The sequence below is a fragment of the Thalassophryne amazonica genome, chromosome 14, assembly GCF_902500255.1.
Source record: "Thalassophryne amazonica chromosome 14, fThaAma1.1, whole genome shotgun sequence".
Classification (NCBI taxonomy): domain Eukaryota; kingdom Metazoa; phylum Chordata; class Actinopteri; order Batrachoidiformes; family Batrachoididae; genus Thalassophryne; species Thalassophryne amazonica.
In genome coordinates, this window is record NC_047116.1 from 70,671,197 (window position 1) to 70,688,694 (window position 17,498).

Genomic DNA, 17,498 nt, shown 5'->3' on the forward strand with positions numbered 1-17,498 from the left:
AAGACTTTGCCTTATGCTGTTTAATAAAGACATATGCTATGGCTTACAGATAAATGTTTAAAATTAATTTATAATTTAGTAAAGAAATAAGTTTGTATTGTTCATTTGCATTTATTTCTCTCTCACACGCGCACGCACGCACACACACACACACACGCACGGGACATACGGTACGACCCATCCAATATGGCGGCGACGCTGGAATACGTTGCAGCAAGTTATGAGGCGTCTAATGTCTATGGGAGTCACATTCTGGACATGTGAAAACAGACCCCGTAAATAACACCGTAAAAAATAAAAGAACAGAAGGGGCTTATTGTATATAATTGACAAGCAAATAATAATAATAATAATAACATTGCAAATTAATTGTTCAAAAATCATGCAATTGTCTGGATTTTTATTTTATTTTATTTTTAGATTCTGTATCTCACAGTTAAATGTACCTACGATAAAAATGACAGATCTCTCCATTCTTTGTAAGTGGGAAAACTTGCAAAATCGACAGTGTATCCTCACTGTATGTGGCACACAAAATGTTAGTTTCTGCTATCAGAATGCCTCCAGATAGCTCTTACTAAGTAGGTTTGTGATGGCAAAGTTGGCAATTATTCCAGTTGGTGCAAAAATGGTGGAATTGTAATGGTCCCCTGAGGCTAAATTATGCTTCTTTTGAAACATTGAGATTTTGCTAGATGATGCTGTTTGAATGATAAATACATACCAATACTAATTATTTTATTTAAAAATTGCACAAGTTTGTTCAGTTGAGTAGCACTTCGTTTACTTACAGATTTATGTACAGAAATGCAGGGATGAAAATTCTCAGCTTTCTGGTGGATTTCTGCTTTTTTTTTTTTTTTTTTTTTTTTTTGCCAATCACGTGTTGTTGTGTCTTTGTTCTGTTATTTAGGTCAGGGATCGGTTTGGGCAGCCCCAGTGCGCTGTTAGCTTCAGTCACTTAGAGGACCACTTATTTTTAGCACCGACAACTAGAGGGGGCGATACCGGGAATTTTAGTATTGATCCGATACCAAGTAAATATGTGCGTGTGTGTGTCTGTGTGTGTGTGTATATATATATATATATATATATATATATACATACATACATATTCTATTTCTACCTCATTTTCTTATGTCTTGTACTGTTACAAGTATTATTATTGCTTATCCTTGCACATGCTGCTTGATGAACATTTTCCTCTACTTGCACCCATCTTGTGTGTTTTTTAAGAGCTGATGTAACATGTGAATTTCTCCTCTGTGAGATCAATAAATTTTTTCTTATCTTAAATACAGGCCCAGTATCGCCGATATCGATACTGATACTTTTTTTCATAGATCCAAATGATCCAAAAGACCTAGGATAGAATTTCACCAAGCATTGTACATGACAACAAAATACTTTATATCACAATCAACATTTTTGTTGAAAAAATATTACTTAACACAACTTAAAATCTCCTGAGGTAGAGGGCTGACAAACCACAATACAAGGGTGCACTGCTCCATGTTGTGTGACAGCGCAGCGCTGCTCTTACAGACAGGGTAGACTTTGATTAATCTGTGTGGCAACAGTCAGTGCATCCGTCAGAGAAAAAAAGCTCAAGTATCAATCTTTTTACACGAGGATCGTTCAATATCAATACCAGCATTGGTATCGATATTATCAATATTAGGATCGATCCGCCCACCTCTACCGACAACCTGTTTTTAAAGTAGAATTCCTTCGTGAAGAGGGTGAGTTGCCTATTTGCAGAGAGTTTTGTTTTATCATGGATAGATGTTGCGTGGGGCTGATAGTGATTCCTGCCGAGTCGGGATGTTTTAAGTTATTTGGCATTATTGGCTAAGGGCTAAGCTAACTAGCCACTATATTCTGCTTAGTGAAGGAATATATATATATATATATATATATATATATATATATATATATATATATATATATATATATATATATATAAATTTTTAACAACTCCTGCATTAACCATTTGTGTCATTTTATCACCCTTTTTATTGAGCTAAGGATAATTACTTCACAATTATGAGAGTGTTTTTTTACTTCTAAGTAACTGTTAGAAGTGTTCATTTGTTTTCTTTTATTGTTAAAAGTGGTAATTTTCTTTTCTGTTAAAAAGAGCTTATTGAAAGTATGATGCAGTTAGCTGTCTGTGCGCGGGGGTAAAAACAAGTGTTTAGTTTCAGTTTGTCAGGGTGTTATTCCATATTAGGAATGTATTGTGAATACTGTGGTTAACCGTGGGTTTGTTGACAAGTGCAAATGTACACTCAACAAAAATATAAACGCAACACTTTTGGTTTTGCTCCCATTTTGTATGAGATGAACTCAAAGATCTAAAACTTTTTCCACATACACAATATCACCATTTCTCTCAAATATTGTTCACAAACCAGTCTAAATCTGTGATAGTGAGCACTTCTCCTTTGCTGAGATAATCCATCCCACCTCACAGGTGTGCCATACCAAGATGCTGATTAGCCACCATGATTAGTGCACAGGTGTGCCTTAGACTGCCCACAATAAAAGGCCACTCTGAAAGGTGCAGTTTTATCACACAGCACAATGCCACAGATGTCGCAAAATTTGAGGGAGCGTGCAATTGGCATGCTGACAGCAGGAATGTCAACCAGAGCTGTTGCTCGTGTATTGAATGTTCATGTCTCTACCATAAGCCGTCTCCAAAGTCGTTTCAGAGAATTTGGCAGTACATCCAACCAGCCTCACAACCGCAGACCACGTGTAACCACACCAGACCAGGACCTCCACATCCAGCATGTTCACCTCCAAGATCGTCTGAGACCAGCCACTCGGACAGCTGCTGGAACAATCGGTTTGCATAACCAAAGAATTTCTGCACAAACTGTCAGAAACCGTCTCTGGGAAGCTCATCTGCATGCTTGTCGTTCTCATCGGGGTCTTGACCTGACTCCAGTTCGTCGTTGTAACCAACTTGAGTGGGCAAATGCTCACATTCGCTGGCGTTTGGCATGTTGGAGAGGTGTTCTCTTCACGGATGATGCAAAGGAGATGTGTTGCACTGCATGAGGCAAATTGTGGTCACACCAGATACTGACTGGTATCCCCCCCCAATAAAACAAAACTGCACCTTTCAGAGTGGCCTTTTATTGTGGGCAGTCTAAGGCACACCTGTGCACTAATCATGGTGTCTAATCAGCATCTTGGTATGGCACACCTGTGAGGTGGGATGGATTATCTTAGCAAAGGAGAAGTGCTCACTATCACAGATTTAGACTGGTTTGTGAACAATATTTGAGGGAAATGGTGATATTGTGTATGTGGAAAAAGTTTTAGATCTTTGAGTTCATCTCATACAAAATGGGAGCAAAACCAAAAGTGTTGCGTTTATATTTTTGTTGAGTATACTTGGTATCAGCTAGAGACAGGTCCAATAGTTCCTTTTCAGGTAAAGGCTCAGTTGGGAGTCAGAGAATGGAGGCTTTGAGAGAGGAGTGAAGTCACTGCAGCGCCAGGTACGAGGAGGCCCAAAGCAAGCTGACAAGGATGTGGTGGAGACTTTGCCTATCAAAGAAGACGAGGACAGTGCAGTGGGTGGTCCGGGGGAGAAGACCACCATTGGACCGTGGAGATGGATGGGACTCTGACCAATCAACAAAGAGCAGATTCTGATTATAAAAATGTAGTGTAAGGGAGAGACAGTTTAGTCTTTTCTGCTCCCTCCCCTGCTGGTGATTTGCAAAGAATTACATGAGAAGGAGCCAGCCGAACGGATCCACAGAATTCTGAGTCTGGTAAACTTATTTGTACTCACTCTCTTTTGTTTGATTAATAACTTGTTAATAAATTCCTGCGTAAGAGGTCTATCTTCAGGGACAGTTCACATCATAAATTGAGACTGGCTTCCTTTTTTTCCACATCAACAGATGCGCAGGGATCAGGTAGTGACCAGGGGGTAACACAGGCAAGGTCAACGGTGACCTGGTCCTAACATTAGATATATCTGTTTATTATGATAAATAATTTCAGCCACCTACTGTTATGCGTATTATACTTACATAGTACTGCATTTAAGAAGAAGAAGAAGAGGTTCTTATTTAACGTGGGTCACCAATGAAAGCCTAAGGCTTAAGGCTTATTTCCAGAAGGGCCCCACAGCACATCTCTCACTCCTCCCCAATACTGTTGTTAAGAGTGCCAGTTTTATTGGTGTTTCTCTGATATTGCTGTATTAATAACCACGTATGTTTAGGATTTGGGACAAAAATCACATTTTTTATTTTTGTTTCTGTCTTGCAGAAACCATAAATTTGTCCATTCATCTAAACTACTAATTCAGACCATTCAGTGGTTTATGGATGTTTCATTCCAACTACTGTGCTCCCTGCATGTTAATGTTGCCACTGAATCTGAACAGATGACATGGTGACAGAACTTCAGCTCTTCTACCCACCATAGTGCAAGAAAAATTTCTAGCAGTTCCACAGAAAAGACAGCTAACTGGTCTTTCTGTTATCATCTTATCAAATTGGGGAATGTAAACTGCTGTTTCTGTCTTTCCTGTAACTGGATCTTTAGATTCATCTGTAAATACACTCAACAAAAATATAAACGCAACACTTTTGGTTTTGCTCCCATTTTGTATGAGATGAACTCAAAGATCTAAAACTTTTTCCACATACACAATATCACCATTTCCCTCAAATATTGTTCACAAACCAGTCTAAATCTGTGATAGTGAGCACTTCTCCTTTGCTGAGATAATCCATCCCACCTCACAGGTGTGCCATATCAAGATGCTGATGAGACACCATGATTAGTGCACAGGTGTGCCTTAGACTGTCCACAATAAAAGGCCACTCTGAAAGGTGCAGTTTTGTTTTATTGGGGGGGGGGGGGGGGGTACCAGTCAGTATCTGGTGTGACCACCATTTGCCTCATGCAGTGCACCACATCTCCTTCGCATAGAGTTGATCAGGTTGTCAGTTGTGGCCTGTGGAATGTTGGTCCACTCCTCTTCAATGGCTGTGCAAAGTTGCTGGATATTGGCAGGAACTGGTACACGCTGTTGTATACGCCGGTCCAGAGCATCCCAAACATGCTCAATGGGTGACATGTCCGGTGAGTATGCCGGCCATGCAAGAACTGGGTCATTTTCAGCTTCCAAGAATTGTGTACAGATCCTTGCAACATGGGGCCGTGCATCATCCTGCTGCAACATGAGGTGATGTTCTCGGATGTATGGCACAACAATGGGCCTTAGGATCTCGTCACGGTATCTCTGTGCATTCAAAATGCCATCAATAAAATGCACCTGTGTTCTTTGTCCATAACAGACGCCTGCCCATACCATAACCCCACTGCCACCATGGGCCACTCGAGCCACAACATTGACATCAGAAAACCGCTCACCCACACGACGCTACACACGCTGTCTGCCATCTGCCCTGAACAGTGTGAACCTGGATTCATCCGTGAAGAGAACACTTCTCCAACGTGCCAAACGCAAGCGAATGTGAGCATTTGCCCACTCAAGTCGGTTACGACGACGAACTGGAGTCAGGTCGAGACCCCGATGAGGACGACGAGCATGCAGATGAGCTTCCCTGAGACGGTTTCTGACAGTTTGTGCAGAAAATCTTTGGTTATGCAAACCGATTGTTCCAGCAGCTGTCCGAGTGGCTGGTCTCAGACGATCTTGGAGGTGAACATGCTGGATGTGGAGGTCCTGGGCTGGTGTGGTTACACGTGGTCTGCGGTTGTGAGGCTAGTTGGATGTACTGCCAAATTCTCTGGTAGAGAAATGAACATTCAATACACGAGCAACAGCTCTGGTTGACATTCCTGCTGTCAGCATGCCAATTGCACGCTCCCTCAAATCTTGCGACATCTGTGGCATTGTGCTGTGTGATAAAACTGCACCTTTCAGAGTGGCCTTTTATTGTGGACAGTCTAAGGCACACCTGTGCACTAATCATGGTGTCTAATCAGCATCTTGATATGGCACACATGTGAGGTGGGATGGATTATCTCAGCAAAGGAGAAGTGCTCACTATCACAGATTTAGACTGGTTTGTGAACAATATTTGAGGGAAATGGTGATATTGTGTATGTGGAAAAAGTTTTAGATCTTTGAGTTCATCTCATACAAAATGGGAGCAAAACCAAAAGTGTTGCGTTTATATTTTTGTTGAGTATATTTGGATCATATCCGTATATTTCATAATAAGGTATGGCTGAACGAGACCCTCCATCCCACCGTACTTATTACTTTCCTTTGAAAGTTTCTCCATCTCAAAGTCACCTTATAACGATGACATTATTGAATATTTAAAAAATGAAAAATTCTTCAAAAATATACAAAACAAACAAACAACAACAAAAAAAAACATTTTTCCAAACTGAGTGCAGTCATACAACCAGAGGAAGCTCAGCGTGTGATGTGAGTTTGGTTGCACTACAAGCTTTAAATAAAATGTTATTGAGATTTAATTCAAATTTATTACTGTAAAAAGTCTTCAAAATTATATCATCATACATCTTTCCAATCTAAGTGTTGTATGTGAGTTTGGTGACATTACAAGTGATAAATTAAAAAGAGATTTTATGAGATTTTATTTACATTTATTCCGTGAGTGGATGTGGAGCTGTCCTCCGTGAGGACACTGGATGTGGACATGTCCTCTACCTGGCGATCGGTCTGTGAGCAGAAGTTGATGGACTTTATTTAACACAATGTGATAGAATTCATGAGGAGGTGAGAGTGCAGAGGAGCTGCAGCCAGGCTTCGTGATTTATAGCTCGGCAACAATGGAGCACAGCAGGAATCATAAATTGGCGTCGGGTAGCATTATATTGTGTGGGTGTGGCATCCAGTCACGTTAGCGTTACGTTGCCTCAACTTATGTGAAAACTACTTCCTTTCTGCATCTAGTGCTCTACGCCGAAAATCTGCCTACCTCGAGTGGACATATCATGAAAACATCTCCAAATCAGGCTGGGAAGTGACCAAATTCATCACTAAACATGACAAACCATTGACAGAGGCGGAGTTTAACAAAAACTGTGCCACACCATTAGTGGAGAACATTTGTCCTGAGAAGAAGCAACAAATTTCTGATGTTTGTTTGGCTCTTAACACTGTGACACAGAGGACTGAAGACACATCACCTGATATTAAAAAGACAACTGCGGGACGGAGGTGAATTTAAAGCACAGATTCTTCTGACACATATCAGTTACTGATTTTTTTGAGGCTCTGATGATGACATGAATGTCACAGAAGAGCTGCCCTCCAAAAGTATTGTAACACTTGGTATTTCACATATTTTAGTGTTTGTGCCATTTCTGATACAAAAAATACAAAAAATTAAAATTTCTGAAATTATTTTCCTTAAACTAAAACTGAAAGTAAATCTCTACAACTGATATAAATTAATTCAAAATATAAAAACCAAGATGATGGAACACTTTGGTATAACACCTGTCAATAATCAGTTTTATTGCCAGTTTTTTTTTTTTCTTTTTTTCAGACAAGTCAGGTGATGGACACATGAACATTTCCAAGTCATTGAATATGTTTTTGATGATATTTACATCGATTATTAAGAAGTACAAACCGTATGGTGCTCTATGGTCAATCTGTATGAAGCAGACAGTTCTCAAAAACTGACTGTGCAAGAAGGGGAAGAGTGAGGAAAGCCACCAAGACAACCCAGAAGAAGTTACTGTATAGGCTTCTGTGGTTGTGATTGGAGAAATTGTGCACAGTGCATGCTTTGCATTTTGTATCCCCAGTTATACTGCTTCATGATGAAGTGGAACTGTAAAAATATTATAGTGATTTTATTCTTTATTCGTTACATTTTCTTTTTCTTATGCTCGCTTGTTTTTCTATTGTGACCTGAATAAAACCCCTGTGCCTTTGTGTGCTAAAAAGTGCTGATAAACCAGTATTGAGACGGGATGTGAAAACATGTTTTTCTTGTGGGCAATCAGGAGATGAAGTCAAGTTGTTTTTCTCATTGAGGCAGGGGTGAAGTGCAACTCAATCAGGATGGGGGGGTTGTTTGATATTTCCTTTTTAGGTCATGATCAGTGCTGGGATACAAGAAGAAACAAGACTGCACTGCGCGCAGGATGAGAAGTAGATCAATCAAGAAAGAATACAGTATTTTAGCGTAGTGATGCAATGTTTCGACAGAGACTCGGATAGTATATATGGGTTCAGGAAGCGGTAGACGGGGTTCCTGCTCAGAGCCTGATTGCTAGGGCAAACTAAGCATGAACCCAGATACTCTGTTATTGTTACTTTGGCTCATTCTCTGTATTAAAGGTGAGGTCAATCTGAGAACTGGACTGAGTCCTGGTCATCTTTCCTCCTCTCATCAATGGACACGCGGGGTGTGACCGAGGCAAACTAAACAAATTCATGTTGATGTTTTGGCTTTACAGTTGTGTGATACTGTAGTAAAAGGTCCGCTCCAGTAGTACAGAGGAGGATTTTCTTTCACCAAATCATGAAATCTAGGCTTCATCTCAGATGTACCTTCTGCCAAATTCAGGTCTTTTTGAAGAAAATCTTGGCTGCCTCAAGGCTTTTTCCTTGTGGATTTATTTCAGATCAACAAGACATAAATATTACACACATATGTGAAATACATTACAGAACACTATGGAAATTGGACAATGGACAAATATGTGTCTTCAGACATGATATTGGACACATACGGAGAAATGGCAACAAGCACGCTCAGTCCAGTTTGTGAGGGATTGCGCAATCTGGGGCTCGGCTCGTAACTGTCTCATCTCTTGTCTCTCTTTTGTATTTCAACAGGAAATACAGGGTTTCAGTGATTTTGACTATAAAAATGATCAAAACTCATTTGTCCAACCACATCAAAACTGCATTTAAAAGATCCTCATGTGAAGCTCCTTGAGGAACATCTGTTGTGGGCAAGGCGGAGGGGGTTGTTGTCAGCAGGCTGTATTGGGGGGAGGAGCATGGGGGGGGGGGGGGGGGGGGGGAGTGGAGAGGCCACACATTTGGGTCTTAAATTACTGAGACCACAAGTTTCTTTTTGCTCCAGCTCAACTTTTTTTCTGCAAATGACCAAACATTCCTGTTTTGACCTATGACCCCATGACCACTGCCACCTCTTCAGAGAGTTCAGTAACAAGTCAGCAAAATGATTCCATTGAAGATGCTGTAGTATTGAAACAGAATATAAAGATTCGCATTTGAATATCTAAATTACTTGGACCAACTTAAACTAAATCACACGTTCAACTGTGGTACAGAAATCCACCCCAGACAACCTCATTTCTTCATTTAAATTAAATTCAGAAAACCACAGCATTAATACTAGATCTAGTGCCTTGTTCTTGGTTATCCCCTTGGTCGGGTCCTTTGGGGCAACATCCTTTTCTTCTTCTGGTGCTCAGGGGAAACTTGATCTACAAACAAAAAATCCTACTTAAAAAATGGATTTTAAAAATAGGGTCAAACATCATGTTTTTTCCCTGATGGTCAACAGTTTTACTGATAACTTTGTATATTTTTAGACTTTATTTAAAATATACTGCAAATACAGTTTTAATAATGTGTAAATACTTTATTATGTCCTGTTGTTTTTACAAGATAGTAGTGAGACCAGCTATGTTGTTTTGCTGAGAGACGGTGGCACTAACAAAAAGACAGGAGGCCGAGTTTAAGATGTTGTGATTCTATTTTGGCGCGGCGAGAATGGGCAGGATTAAGGATGAACATATCAGAGGGACAGGTCAGGTGGGACGGTTTGGAGACAAATGGCGCTTTTCTACTTCACAAAAGTAGCACTACTCGGCACTACTCGGCTTGACTCTACTCATTTTTTTTGCTTTTCCACTAGGGTTACCTGGTACCGGGTGCTTTTTTTAGTACCTGCTCAGGAGCGGTTCCAAGCGAGCCGAGCCGATACTAAAATGTGACGTCAATGGGCTGCCGGCCACTGATTGGTCAGAGAATGTCGTCACTGGACGAGTCATGAGCGCACCGTCCGAGACAAAAATCAAAACCTGCCATTTTTAAATAGTCACAGTGGCGTTACAGCGACCGTCGTTTTCTTTCGTTTCACGGCGTTTTTTTTTTTGTTTGTTTGTTTTTTTTTTTTTTTTTACTCGCACAAAACCACACCGTGGTCTGTGGATGAGTTGCGGACGTTTGTGTTTGGTGGATGAAGTGATCCGAAATGAGAAAATCTCCCAGTCTTTGGCCGCACTCGGCTCACCGGACATTACAGCTACTCAGAGAACAGCTGAAAATGCTTAAAAGTGATTACAGGACCACAATGACCGGGGTAGGTCGGACCGTCAGGGCTGGAAACGGTTCCACCGCAGGAACATTGTTTACGGACACCGACCGGCGAGCAACAGGAGGAAGGATGACCGCAACTCGGCTTTGTTAGAAGTGACGGATGGTAAGTGTTTTTGTGACTGTAGTCTGCTTGAAAGCACCGTTTAACGTTACTTATCCCAGTCAGTTTTATTTGTTATTATCTATCGTCCACCTGGTCGTTACTGTGAGTTTCTCTGTGAATTTTCAGACCTTTTGTCTGACTTAGTGCTTAGCTCAGATAAGATAATTATAGTGGGCGATTTTAACATCCACACAGATGCTGAGAATGACAGCCTCAACACTGCATTTAATCTATTATTAGACTCTATTGGCTTTGCTCAAAAAGTAAATGAGTCCACCCACCACTTTAATCATATCTTAGATCTTGTTCTGACTTATGGTATGGAAATAGAAGACTTAACAGTATTCCCTGAAAACTCCCTTCTGTCTGATCATTTCTTAATAACATTTACATTTACTCTCATAGACTACCCAGCAGTGGGGAATAAGTTTCATTACACTAGAAGTCTTTCAGAAAGCACTGTAACTAGGTTTAAGGATATGATTCCTTCTTTATGTTCTCTAATGCCATATACCAACACAGTGCAGAGTAGCTACCTAAACTCTGTAAGTGAGATAGAGTATCTCGTCAATAGTTTTACATCCTCATTGAAGACAACTTTGGATGCTGTAGCTCCTCTGAAAAAGAGAGCTTTAAATCAGAAGTGCCTGACTCCGTGGTATAACTCACAAACTCGTAGCTTAAAGCAGATAACCCATAAGTTGGAGAGGAAATGGCGTCTCACTAATTTAGAAGATCTTCACTTAGCCTGGAAAAAGAGTCTGTTGCTCTATAAAAAAAGCCCTCCGTAAAGCTAGGACATCTTTCTACTCATCACTAGTTGAAGAAAAAAGAGCAACCCCAGGTTTCTTTTCAGCACTGTAGCCAGGCTGACAAAGAGTCAGAGCTCTATTGAGCTGAGTATTCCATTAACTTTAACTAGTAATGACTTCATGACTTTCTTTGCTAACAAAATTTTAACTATTAGAGAAAAAATTACTCATAACCATCCCAAAGACGTATCGTTATCTTTGGCTGCTTTCAGTGATGCCGGTATTTGGTTAGACTCTTTCTCTCCGATTGTTCTGTCTGAGTTATTTTCATTAGTTACTTCATCCAAACCATCAACATGTCTATTAGACCCCATTCCTACCAGGCTGCTGAAGGAAGCCCTGCCATTATTTAATGCTTCGATCTTAAATATGATCAATCTATCTTTGTTAGTTGGCTATGTACCACAGGCTTTTAAGGTGGCAGTAATTAAACCATTACTTAAAAAGCCATCACTTGACCCAGCTATCTTAGCTAATTATAGGCCAATCTCCAACCTTCCTTTTCTCTCAAAAATTCTTGAAAGGGTAGTTGTAAAACAGCTAACTGATCATCTGCAGAGGAATGGTCTATTTGAAGAGTTTCAGTCAGGTTTTAGAATTCATCATAGTACAGAAACAGCATTAGTGAAGGTTACAAATGATCTTCTTATGGCCTCGGACAGTGGACTCATCTCTGTGCTTGTTCTGTTAGACCTCAGTGCTGATTTTGATACTGTTGACCATACAATTTTATTACAGAGATTAGAGCATGCCATAGGTATTAAAGGCACTGCGCTGCGGTGGTTTGAATCATATTTGTCTAATAGATTACAATTTGTTCATGTAAATGGGGAATCTTCTTCACAGACTAAAGTGAATTATGGAGTTCCACAAGGTTCTGTGCTAGGACCAATTTTATTCACTTTATACATGCTTCCCTTAGGCAGTATTATTAGACGGTATTGCTTAAATTTTCATTGTTACGCAGATGATACCCAGCTTTATCTATCCATGAAGCCAGAGGACACACACCAATTAGCTAAACTGCAGGATTGTCTTACAGACATAAAGACATGGATGACCTCTAATTTCCTGCTTTTAAACTCAGATAAAACTGAAGTTATTGTACTTGGCCCCACATATCTTAGAAACATGGTGTCTAACCAGATCCTTACTCTGGATGGCATTACCCTGACCTCTAGTAATACTGTGAGAAATCTTGGAGTCATTTTTGATCAGGATATGTCATTCAAAGCGCATATTAAACAAATATGTAGGACTGCTTTTTTGCATTTACGCAATATCTCTAAAATCAGAAAGGTCTTGTCTCAGAGTGATGCTGAAAAACTAATTCATGCATTTATTTCCTCTAGGCTGGACTATTGTAATTCATTATTATCAGGTTGTCCTAAAAGTTCCCTAAAAAGCCTTCAGTTAATTCAAAATGCTGCAGCTAGAGTACTAACGGGGACTAGAAGGAGAGAGCATATCTCACCCATATTGGCCTCTCTTCATTGGCTTCCTGTTAATTCTAGAATAGAATTTAAAATTCTTCTTCTTACTTATAAGGTTTTGAATAATCAGGTCCCATCTTATCTTAGGGACCTCGTAGTACCATATCACCCCAATAGAGCGCTTTGCTCTCAGACTGCAGGCTTACTTGTAGTTCCTAGGGTTTGTAAGAGTGGAATGGGAGGCAGAGCCTTCAGCTTTCAGGCTCCTCTCCTGTGGAACCAGCTCCCAATTCAGATCAGGGAGACAGACACCCTCTCTACTTTTAAGATTAGGCTTAAAACTTTCCTTTTTGCTAAAGCTTATAGTTAGGGCTGGATCAGGTGACCCTGAACCATCCCTTAGTTATGCTGCTATAGACGTAGACTGCTGGGGGGTTCCCATGATGCACTGTTTCTTTCTCTTTTTGCTCTGTATGCACCACTCTGCATTTAATCGTTAGTGATCGATCTCTGCTCCCCTCCACAGCATGTCTTTTTCCTGGTTCTCTCCCTCAGCCCCAACCAGTCCCAGCAAGACTGCCCCTCCCTGAGCCTGGTTCTGCTGGAGGTTTCTTCCTGTTAAAAGGGAGTTTTTCCTTCCCACTGTAGCCAAGTGCTTGCTCACAGGGGGTCGTTTTGACCGTTGGGGTTTTACATAATTATTGTATGGCCTTGCCTTACAATATAAAGCGCCTTGGGGCAACTATTTGTTGTGATTTGGCGCTATATAAAAAAAAGATTGATTGATTGGTGGGAAGCACACTTTAACAAACTAACATTGTGAGTCTAAACTTGTGTTAAAGTAACATCGTTGTCTCATGTACGTGGACACAGTGAGCTAGCTGACTGCTAACTAGCGAGCTAGCTAAATCAGAGAGGTGAGATTGAGATGGTTTGGACATGTGCAGAGGAGGGACCCAGGGTATATAGGGAGAAGGATGCTGACAATGGAGCCCCCCTCAGGAGGAGAAGAGGGAGACCAAACATACCCCTCCCCCCTCCAACCATATCTGCTGAAGCCACTTTTGTCTTTGAGCCCAATCTGCAGCTGCCCCTCCCCACACTACAGCCTGCTTATAATAACAGACAACCCCCCACTGCTTCTCTGACTATGACCCCTCCCCCTTGCCCACAACAGATCTTCCTCAAGGAGCTTCACGGGATGTTTTAAATGCAGTGTCATTGTGGTTGCACAAATGAGTTTTGATCATTTATATCATCAAAATCACTGAAATCCCGTATTTCCTGTTGAAATACAACAGAGAGACAAGAGAAGAGCTGAGCCTCTCCCCAGAATGTGCAACCCCTCACAAAGTGGATTGAGCATGTGCTTGTTGCCATTTCTCTGTATGTGTCCAATATCATGTTTGAAGACACTTTTATGTCTTAATTTTAATTTATGTGTTTCACATGTATGTAATTTATGTCTTGTTGATGTGACATAAATCCACAAGGAAAAAGCCTTGAGGCAGCCAGGACTTTCTTAAAAAAAAAAAAAAAAAAAAAGGACCTGAAAGTTCAGCTACATTTTGGCAGAAGGTACATCTGAGATGAAGCCTAGATTTAATGTTTTGGTGAAAGAAAATCCTCCTCTGTACCACTTCATCATGAAGCTGTATAACTGGAGATATAAAATGCAATAAATGCACTGTGCACAATTTCTCCAATCACAGCCCGAGAAGCCTATAAATTCTGGGTTGTCTTGGTATCTTTCTTCACTCTTCTCTGTCTTGCATAGTCACTCAGTTTTTGAGAACCGTCTACTCCAGACAGATTTACTGTTTGTATTTCTTAATAATTGATATAAATATAGTCAGACATATTCAGTGACTTGGAAATGTTCATGTATCCAAACCCTGACTTGTCTGAAAAAAACTGGCAATAAAACTGATTATTTACAGGTATTATACCAAAGTGTTCCATTACTTCTGCAACCCAAGTTGTATAGATTTGCTTTCATTTTGAGTTTAAGGAAGATCATTTTAGATTTTTTTTTTTTTTTTTTTTTTTTTTTGTATTTGAAATGGCATAAACAAATTAAAAAATGTGAAATATCAAGTGTTCCAATGCTTTTGGAGGACACTCTGTGGATATATATATATATATATAAATATAAAAATTCAGCATTTTCTTCATCTGTTAATCTGTTCCTCTTGTTTGTCCTTGAAGTCTTTTGATGTAAACCAGCTCTTCTGCTGTGTTCATGTCATCATCAGAGCCTCAAAAAAAAAAAAAAAAACATCAGTAACTGATCAGTGTCAGAAGAATCTGTGCTATAAATTCACCTCCGTCCCCAGTTTTTTAATATCAGATGATGTGTCTTCAGTCCTCTATGTCACAGTGTTATAACCCAAACAAACATCAGAAATTTGTTACTGCTTCTCAGGACAAATGTTCTCCACCAACAGCATGACACAGTTTTTGTTAAACTCCGCCTCTGTCAAAGGTTTGTCGTGTTTAGTGATGAACTTGGCCACTCCCCAGCCTGATTTAGTGATGGTTTCGCGATATGTCCACTCGAGGTAAGCTGCTCTGCACCCTCATTGAAAACAGCCTGATCTAAGAACTGCATCCGTTTCCTGACTCGTCTGAATGTTTGCCAAAACCGCGTTGCAGCCCACCGAAAGTCATTCTCTCTGGTTGTACTACAGCAATGAGACTGAAAAATGTACAGTTCCATTTCATCCCTCCTTACCACCAGAGGGCAGTGCTGAAAGCACTGAATAATCCCTTCGCTCATGCGCAATTCGAGTAATAATACCAAAATAGTCACACCAATGACACCACGGATGACCAATCAGTGTATATAAGCATACGTCATCCGAGGCTCTGTCCCTTTTTCTTCTTGCGTGCGGTTCGCTACGGTTGGCGTCTGCCATTTTTGTGCTGGATATTTCTTGTAGTTTTGCCATCGTTGGATGCACTTTCGCCTTTCCTTTTCGCAGGAGCAGCGTTTTTCACCTTCCCGGGGCTGCGATGGTTCTTGTTACTGCAGTAAGTGTCTCTTTTCTTCACCATTACTGGTGACGGCAGCGTGAGTGCCCCTTCTCCCGGTTTTGGGCCTGTTTGTGTGGGTAGCTGTCTGTGTTGGCCTCCTTTTGTTGTTTCGTTTTTGCTATTAGCGGTGACGGCAGCTTGAGCGCCCCTTCTCCCGGTTTTGGGCCTGTAAGAAGAAAAAAGCCCTCCGTAAAGCTAGGACATCTTACTACTCATCACTAATTAAAGAAAATAAGAACAACCCCAGGTTTCTTTTCAGCACTGTAGCCAGGCTGACAAAGAGTCAGAGCTCTATTGAGCCGAGTATTCCTTTAACTTTAACTAGTAATGACTTCATGGCTTTCTTTGCTAATAAAATTTTAACTATTAGAGAAAAAATTACGCATAACCATTCCAAAGACATATCGTTCTCTTTGGCTGCTTTCAGTGATGCCGGTATTTGGTTAGACTCTTTCTCTCCGATTGTTCTGAGTTATTTTCATTAGTTACTTCCTCCAAACTATCAACATGTCTATTAGACCCCATTCCTACCAGGCTGCTCAAGGAAGCCCTACCATTAATTAATGCTTCGGTCTTAAATATGATAAATCTATCTTTATTAGTTGGCTATGTACCACAGGCTTTTAAGGTGGCAGTAATTAAACCATTACTTAAAAAGCCATCACTTGACCCAGCTATCTTAGCTAATTATAGGCCAATCTCCAACCTTCCTTTTCTCTCAAAAATTCTTGAAAGGGTAGTTGTAAAACAGCTAACTGATCATCTGCAGAGGAATGGTCTATTTGAAGAGTTTCAGTCAGGGTTTAGAATTCATCATAGTACAGAAACAGCATTAGTGAAGGTTACAAATGATCTTCTTATGGCCTCAGACAGTGGACTCATCTCTGTGCTTGTTCTGTTAGACCTCAGTGCTGCTTTTGATACTGTTGACCATAAAATTTTATTACACAGATTAGAGCATGCCATAGGTATTAAAGGCACTGCGCTGCAGTGGTTTGAATCATATTTATCTAATAGATTACAATTTGTTCATGTAAATGGGGAATCTTCTTCACAGACTAAGGTTAATTATGGAGTTCCACAAGGTTCTGTGCTAGGACCAATTTTATTCACTTTATACATGCTTCCCTTAGGCAGTATTATTAGACAGCATTGCTTAAATTTTCATTGTTACGCAGATGATACCCAGCTTTATCTATCCATGAAGCCAGAGGACACACACCAATTAGCTAAACTGCAGGATTGTCTTACAGACATAAAGACATGGATGACCTCTAATTTCTAATTTTTAAACTCAGATAAAACTGAAGTTATTGTACTTGGCCCCACAAATCTTAGAAACATGGTGTCTAACCAGATCCTTACTCTGGATGGCATTACCCTGACCTCTAGTAATACTGTGAGAAATCTTGGAGTATTTTTGATCAGGATATGTCATTCAATGCGCATCTTAAACAAATATGTAGGACTGCTCAGAGTGATGCTGAAAAACTATTCATGCATTTCCTAGAAGTTTCCTGAAAAGCCTTCAGTTAATTCAAAATGCTGCAGCTAGAGTGCTGACAGGGACTAGAAGGAGAGAGCATATGTCACCCATATTGGCCTCTCTTCATTGGCTTCCTGTTAATTCTAGAATAGAATTTAAAATTCTTCTTCTTACTTATAAGGTTTTGAATAATCAGGTCCCATCTTATCTTAGGGACCTCATAGTACCATATCACCCCGATAGAGCGCTTCGCTCTCAGACTGCAGGCTTACTT